The sequence below is a fragment of the Mus caroli genome, chromosome 14 (assembly GCF_900094665.2).
Source record: "Mus caroli chromosome 14, CAROLI_EIJ_v1.1, whole genome shotgun sequence".
Lineage (NCBI taxonomy): Eukaryota > Metazoa > Chordata > Mammalia > Rodentia > Muridae > Mus > Mus caroli.
The window spans coordinates 45,137,786-45,144,586 of record NC_034583.1 but is presented as its reverse complement, the minus strand read 5'-3'; the positions used below and the strand labels follow the sequence as shown (position 1 = coordinate 45,144,586).

The 6,801-nt window shown below is 40.7% G+C and overlaps 1 pseudogene; it reads right to left on the bottom strand.

Moving 5' to 3' along the window:
* Positions 1 to 5,389: 5,389 nt before the first annotated feature.
* On the bottom strand, positions 5,390 to 6,724 carry LOC110308950 (annotated as a pseudogene).
* Positions 6,725 to 6,801: the final 77 nt, after the last annotated feature.

The window sequence follows — 6,801 nt, the reverse complement described above, 5'->3', positions numbered from 1 at the left end:
TCCACTTCTACAGGTTTGCCATCCTCAGCCCATGTAGCTTCTCTCATGGGCTCAAGGTGGGGCCACTCTAGAGCTGCCACTGTACTTGAAGACTGTCCCACAGTCCTAAGTCCTAATGTCTTCAATGCACTGAAGTCTCCACTGCTGATGAGGCTGCACCTTCATTTAAGGCCTCTCCAGGATGCTCGCCACTGCCTCCTTTAATCCTGGATCTTCACGTAGATTGTCTATTCTTATGTCTTCGTCATGCTGTTTTAATCGTTATGGCTCAGTGGTAAATGTGAAACCCGTAACTCCCTCACTGTCCTCTTTGTTTTTGGTTGCTTTGTCTCTCTTTGGTCTTTTGTACCTCCATGTCAATTTTGTAGATTGGCTTTCTCTCTACATCTGTGAAAAATGGCCTTGAAAATTTGTTTAAGGTTTATATGAATTAATCTCATAAAACTTGCTTTCCTACCAAAAATCAGTATGTAGATATGATAACAACCATAATTAAAATCTCTGGTATATTCTTTTTCCCCCCATTGGCTCTAAATCACCAAGTATTTTTATTAGATATCTTAAAGTGATTTTCCTTTCTTTGTCTTTTCAGTATTAGCATTGAAGGTCCTGATTGGAGGTTTGAGTTTGTTGGGTTTTTTTCCCCTTAATTTTGCACAGAGTGACAGACATCATTTTATTCTTCTACATAGAGTTATCTATTTTTCATCAGTACCATTTACTAAAGGAAGTGTGTTTTTACCATTGCATATGCTGCTGTGTTGATTTACTTCTGAGTCCTCAAGTCTAATTCCATTGGTCTATGTGTTTCGTGGTGTTTCGTGTGTGTGTGCATGTGTGTATGTGTGTGGTGTGTGTATGTGTGTGTGTGCATGTGTTATTATCTGTGTCTTACAGCAGGTAAAGCAGACCTCATAGGATATTTTAATAGAGTTCCTTCNGTTTCTACTCATGGAGCATTTTGAAGAGCATGGCTACAGTTTGTTACAGGTCTGGGAGAATTTGGCATTCGGTGTCCTGTCCTGACCATTTCTCTGCGTGGAAGCTCTACTGCTTCACTCTCCCTGCCTACTGTGGATCTTTTTATGTGGCTTATATCTTCCTGGTGTAATTTTTTTGCAATTCATATATATTCAGTAATTCATCTACTTTTATATTTTCATCTACTTTTGTATTTTCAGCTTCTTAGAGTATAGTTTCAAAATAAACAGCCTTAACAGCCGATGGGATTTATTTGTAACTCTTCGAGTACCCATTTTCACCTAGAGCTTTATGAATTTGTGTTAGTGCATCTCTTGGTTAATTAGGATAAGAATTTTCAATCTTTTCCTTTAACAAGCCATCTTTGTTTTATTTTTATTTTATTTTATTTTTTTGTTGTATACCTCCCATTTCATGTTCTGCACGATGCTTTATTACTTCTGCCCTTCTGTTGTGAGGTTTTGCTTTGTTCTTTTTCTAGGACCTTGAGGTGCATCATCAACATTAGTTTTTTTATTTGATGATTCTTCTGTTTTATTTTTACCTTGCCTAGCTTTTTATTTGTTATTTGAGAATTTCATAATATATACACTATGTTTAATCAAATTCAGTCCTCATTCCCTTATTTCTAAATCCTCTCCTATTCAGCTCATTACACCCTCCCCACAAACGTCCTATCCTTTTTTTGTTTAGAGCTACTGAGTCTATTTAGATTTTTTTCAGTATGTAGATGGATGTAGAACCATATAGTGGATCATGGGTAGACCTCCATGGCAACATGACTGAAGAATACTGACTCTCCTTCTCCAGCAGCTACTGATTGCCAATAGCTGCTCCATGAGAGGTGGAACTCCATGAGTCCTTCCTCAATCTGTGTGGGAATTTTGAATGGCTTGATTGTATAGACCTGGTGCATGTAGTCACAGCCAATCGATTATCCATTCAATCACTAATGGACATCTAGACTGTTTCCATGTCCTAGCTGTTGTGACCAATGTAGCAATGAACATGAATAAAAAAGTACCTTTGTAGTAGCATATAATGTCCTTTGGGAATCTGTCCAGAAGTGGCATAACTGGATTATATAATTGGTCTATTTTTACTTTCCTGAGTAACACCCATATTAGTTCCCATAGTGGTGTCACTAATTTACACTATCGACAGTGAATAAGAATCCCCCTGTCTCCACATAATCATTTGTCAATTTTCTCTTTGCCATTTTGACTGGAATAAGACTAAACCTTAAAAAATAGTTTTAATTTTCATTTCCGTGATGGGTAATGATTTTGACGATATAAATTTTTTTCCTCAAATTTGTATTTCTTCCTTTAAAAACTCTAGTTATTTCAAATCTCAACTTTTTTATTAGGCTGTCTCTGTCTTTTATTTAGTACTTGCCTTCAGTGGTATATAGCTAAGGAAGGTGTTCCCCATCCTTAGGCTGCCTCTTCATTCAAGTGATGGTCTTCATTGCTGTATGGAAGGTTTTAGTTCCACAAAGTCCTGATCACTGATTGATGGTCTTAGTGCTTGTGCTACTTGAGCCCTGTTCAGAAAGTGCCTTTAAGTCGAAGCAAATTCTCTACAGTTCAAGACATCAGGTCTTATGCTGAGGCTCTTGATACATTTGAGATTGAGCTTTGTTCAGAGTGAAAGAGAAGGATCTAATTATATTTTGTAGGATGAAGCCTATCTACCATGGTTGATGTGGTCTTTTTGAAGTGTTCCTGAGTTTGATTTGCAAGTGCTTTACTGAGAATTTTTGCTTGTATGTGTGCTATGGAAATTGGTCTACAATTTTCTTTTTGTTAAACTTTTGACTAGATATGGTATTAGGGTAATACTGCATTCATAAAAAGAATTTGGAAATATTCCTTTCCTGTGGGTTTATGGAATAATTTGAGGAATACCAGTGTTAGTTCTTTGAAGGTCTGGTAGATCTCTGGGCTGAATTCATCTGTCTCTTGTCTTTTTCTAGATGGATAAAGAGTTTGGGTTTTTTTGTTTGTTTGGTTGGTTGGTTGATTTTGGTTTTGTTTTGATTTTGACAGAGTCTCTCTGTGATGTAGCACTTGCTGTCCTAGAACATGCTATGTAGACAAGGCTGGCTTAGAACTCAGAGTTATTAAACTGCTTCTGCCTTCCTACTGCTAGGATTAACAGCATGTGCAGTTTTGCCTTCCAAGTTAGGGGATTTTTAATTACTGTTTTCATCTTTTAGGTTGTAACATGTCTGGTTCAATGTTTTTGCTTCATCTTGATTTAACTTTGGTAAGTCTTATGAAATCGATCTGTGTTCTTGATTTTCTAATTTACTTAAATATAAATGTTTATAGAGCATTCTTCTGATTCCATGAATTTTTGTGTCTGTTATAATGTTTCCTTTTCACCTCTAACTTTATTAATGTTGGCTTTATCACTTTCTTTTGGTTAATTTGGGTAAAAGCATATTAGTCTTTTCAAAGACCAAGCCTGGGTTTAATAAATAAATTGCATTCTTTGCTTTTAATTAACTTCACCCCCAACTTGATATTCTTTTCCCACTTATTATTTTAGAGGAGTCATTTATTCTTGCTTTTCTAAGGCTTTCCTGTACATATTTAGCTATGNAACTGGAGATTTCTTAATTTGTTTTGATGTAGGTCCGTACTGTTTCAAATTTTCCTTTTTCTGGGTGTGGTAAACATGCCTTCAACTCCAGCACTCAGAAGGCAGTGGCAGGCAGATATCTGGGATTTTGAGGCTAACTTGGTGGGAACTCACAACTAACTACATAATGAATTCCAGGACAACCAGGGTTATACATAGAAAGACTCTGTCTCAAACAAACAAACAAACAAACAAACACCCCAAAACTCAAAAACAAAACAAAACAAAACAAAAAACCTAATTGACTAAGCCTTCATTGTGTCCCATAGATATTATGTAGTGTTTTCATTTTCTTTAAATTCTAAGGGTGTAAAATTTTCTGTCTTGACTCCATTACCAGTTAATAGTGTGATATTTAGTCTCCATGGGCTTGTGCTCTTTCTGTAGTTTCCACTGCTTTTAAGAGCTATCTTTATTCTATTGTCATGAGATATAATACAAGATGCTATTATAAATGCCTTACATTTGTTGAGACTTGCTCTCTGTCTTAATACATGGTCAATTTGTAAAAATGTTTTTGACATATTGAGGATTATGTATATTCTTCAGTGCTTGGGTTAAATATACTATGTGATCTATTCCATGGCTTTTCATTGAAGTTTCATTCTGTTGATTAATTTTCCAAAACATTTCGCTTTGGGTTTTCTTTAGTAATTTTATCTTGTTGTTAAACTGCATTTTTATGTCTTATATTGGCTTCCTTATTTTATTCATCTCTTTGGTTTTTTTCTGTTTGTTTTGTTTTGCTTTGTTTTGGTTTTTTGTTTTTGTTTTGTTTAACTTTTCTGGACTGTATTCATGTCTTTGTTGAATTATTATTTTTTTTGGGGGGGGGGAGTCTATGTAATTCTATTGTAACAGAGAAACCAGGCGGCAGTACGTCTACATGATTAGAGCAGATGGTTGGTTTTCTTTTCCAAGGACAGAGTCTGAGCCGCGCTGGTAGCACACAAATCCGAGGGTGTTTCCTTCTGATCCTACCCTGCATGTCTGACTCATGTGAAGAGACAGGCTGTGCAGCCAAGATGAATGGAGAGGTGAAGCTGGGCAGAAGCCCCATCCTAGTAGGAGCCAATCAATCACTGAAGAGGACACTGAAATCAAGGGCAGGGCCCCTCTCTCCATGGCTCTTTGATGAGAGAGGAGGCTATGGCATGAGCAGAAAAAACTATACTCTCCATTCTTTGACACCTCCGGATAGGATGAGGTTGACGGTCAACCGAGCAGTAGAACGGGATGAAACTCTAGGCTCTAGAACAGCAATGACAAGACATCTTTTGCTGTCCCTGTTGAAGTGGCAACAGACCTGCTGGGTTTTGTAAAGCATAATTTCTGTAATGTAGTCTGCAGACACAGTTGCTCCACACCAGGAGGACAAACTGGAGGACAGCTGTTAATGACAGAACTAGTTATTTTTCTCTTGCGGTCTCTAACATGAGAGGCTCTACTGGGGTCCGCGGGGGAGTGAGTCCCTGATACCATCTGAGGCTTCAGGTGAAGCGTCTGACCTATTCCAGTGCCATGGCTACAGGTGTTTGGTGCTGTGATTTTTCTTGCCTGTGTAAACTTTCAGAAAAGCTGGAGACAAAAGGTTTAGAGCCTATGAAGTTCCAGATATCCGCGGTGGAAGCCTCTGCCCTACCTCTTTTCCAAAGAATGCGTTCAGTCTCCGAGAGAGCTGCACTGTGGTTGGAAACCAGATCTCCTCACCACCATCCACCCTCCCTCACCCTGCATGTGACTCTCATGAGCACAAAGGCTAAAGGGAAAATGGTCTCTGTTCCTTCGCACCTGGGAATTGCTTGGTGACCTGGTGAATGGCATGGGCAAGGTAGCCCACATTGCCAGAGGTGACCCCTGCCATGGAAATTCGGCCATCCTTTGTCATGTAGACCGAGAACTCTTTGGTCAGCCTTCACCTGCTCAGGCTTTAGGCCAGTGAAACAGAACATATGGATCTGGTCAGTGATGTGCTGCCAGTTGTGGGAAGAGCCCTCTTTCTTCAGGTTGGAGACCAGCTTGATTCTAATGCTGATGATGCGGTCAGCCATGCCTTTCACCTCTTGCAACCATTGCTTCCGCATCTCTGGAGAAGTCAGGATGGTTTCTGCGATCCGGGGCCCATTGAGATGTGGGTTAGAATACAGGGGACGGATCAGGATCTTCAGCTGTGACTCTACCCTTTTGGCTTTGGCATCTTTGCAGACCACCGTGAAGGCTACCACATGCTCACCGTATAGACCCATGTTCTTGGCATATGATTGGCAGAGGCAGACCTTGATGCCCTGCTTGATGAAGTGCCGCATGGCCCAGGCATCCTTACCACCATCACCGCTGGCAAAAGTCTTGGTAGGCCATGTCAAAGAATGCGAAGAGATTCTTTTTCTTCACCACGGACGCTATCTCCTTCCACTGCTCTGGACACGGGTCCACACCCATGGGGTTGTGAGCGCAGGCTTGCAGGAGGAGAACTCTCTGCTCTGGGATTTTTGTTATGTCTTCCAGGGCTCCGGAGAAATCAAAGCCGCAAGTCTTGGGGTCATAGTAGCGATAACCTTGGAGATGCATGCCAGCACCTCCAAGCATCCCTGAAGATGGGCATATGATTTCCCCATGATGGTTTGGGCAGAAAGACATCGCTGCTAAACTTAAAAAAAAATCTTTGCAGAAAATTGCCTCCGACCCTTAAGGCTCCAGTTCTGGGTCTGCACAGTGACAAATCGGCCGCTTTTCAACACTTCATTGTTCTCGCCAGGACCAGTTCTGCAAAAGCCTTATAAAATTAAGCCAGTCCCTCAATGGGCAGGCATTCTTTGTCCAAACTTTTTGCAGCAGTCTGGGCCCCTGCCTTCCAAACACTGGGGAGCACGTATGGTTTTCTGTTATCATCCCTGTAGGCACCAACTCCCAGGTTCCTCTTCTTGCTGTTAGTATCTCTCCTGTAGGTTTCAGTAACTTCCAGGATGGGATCTGGAGGTCCCATTTCGACATGGGTCTACCAGGAGCTGGCTCTGGCAGAGGCTGCAGCAGCAAGACCTGGGTGAAAGGCAGCAGCCATCTCAGAGAGGACACGGCTAGAGTGCAGGAGGGCCATGGTTGGGGGTGGGGGGTAAGATGGCAGTGGGTGGTAGTAGAGCTGAGATCAGGGAAGCCCATCGTTGAATTGTTTAA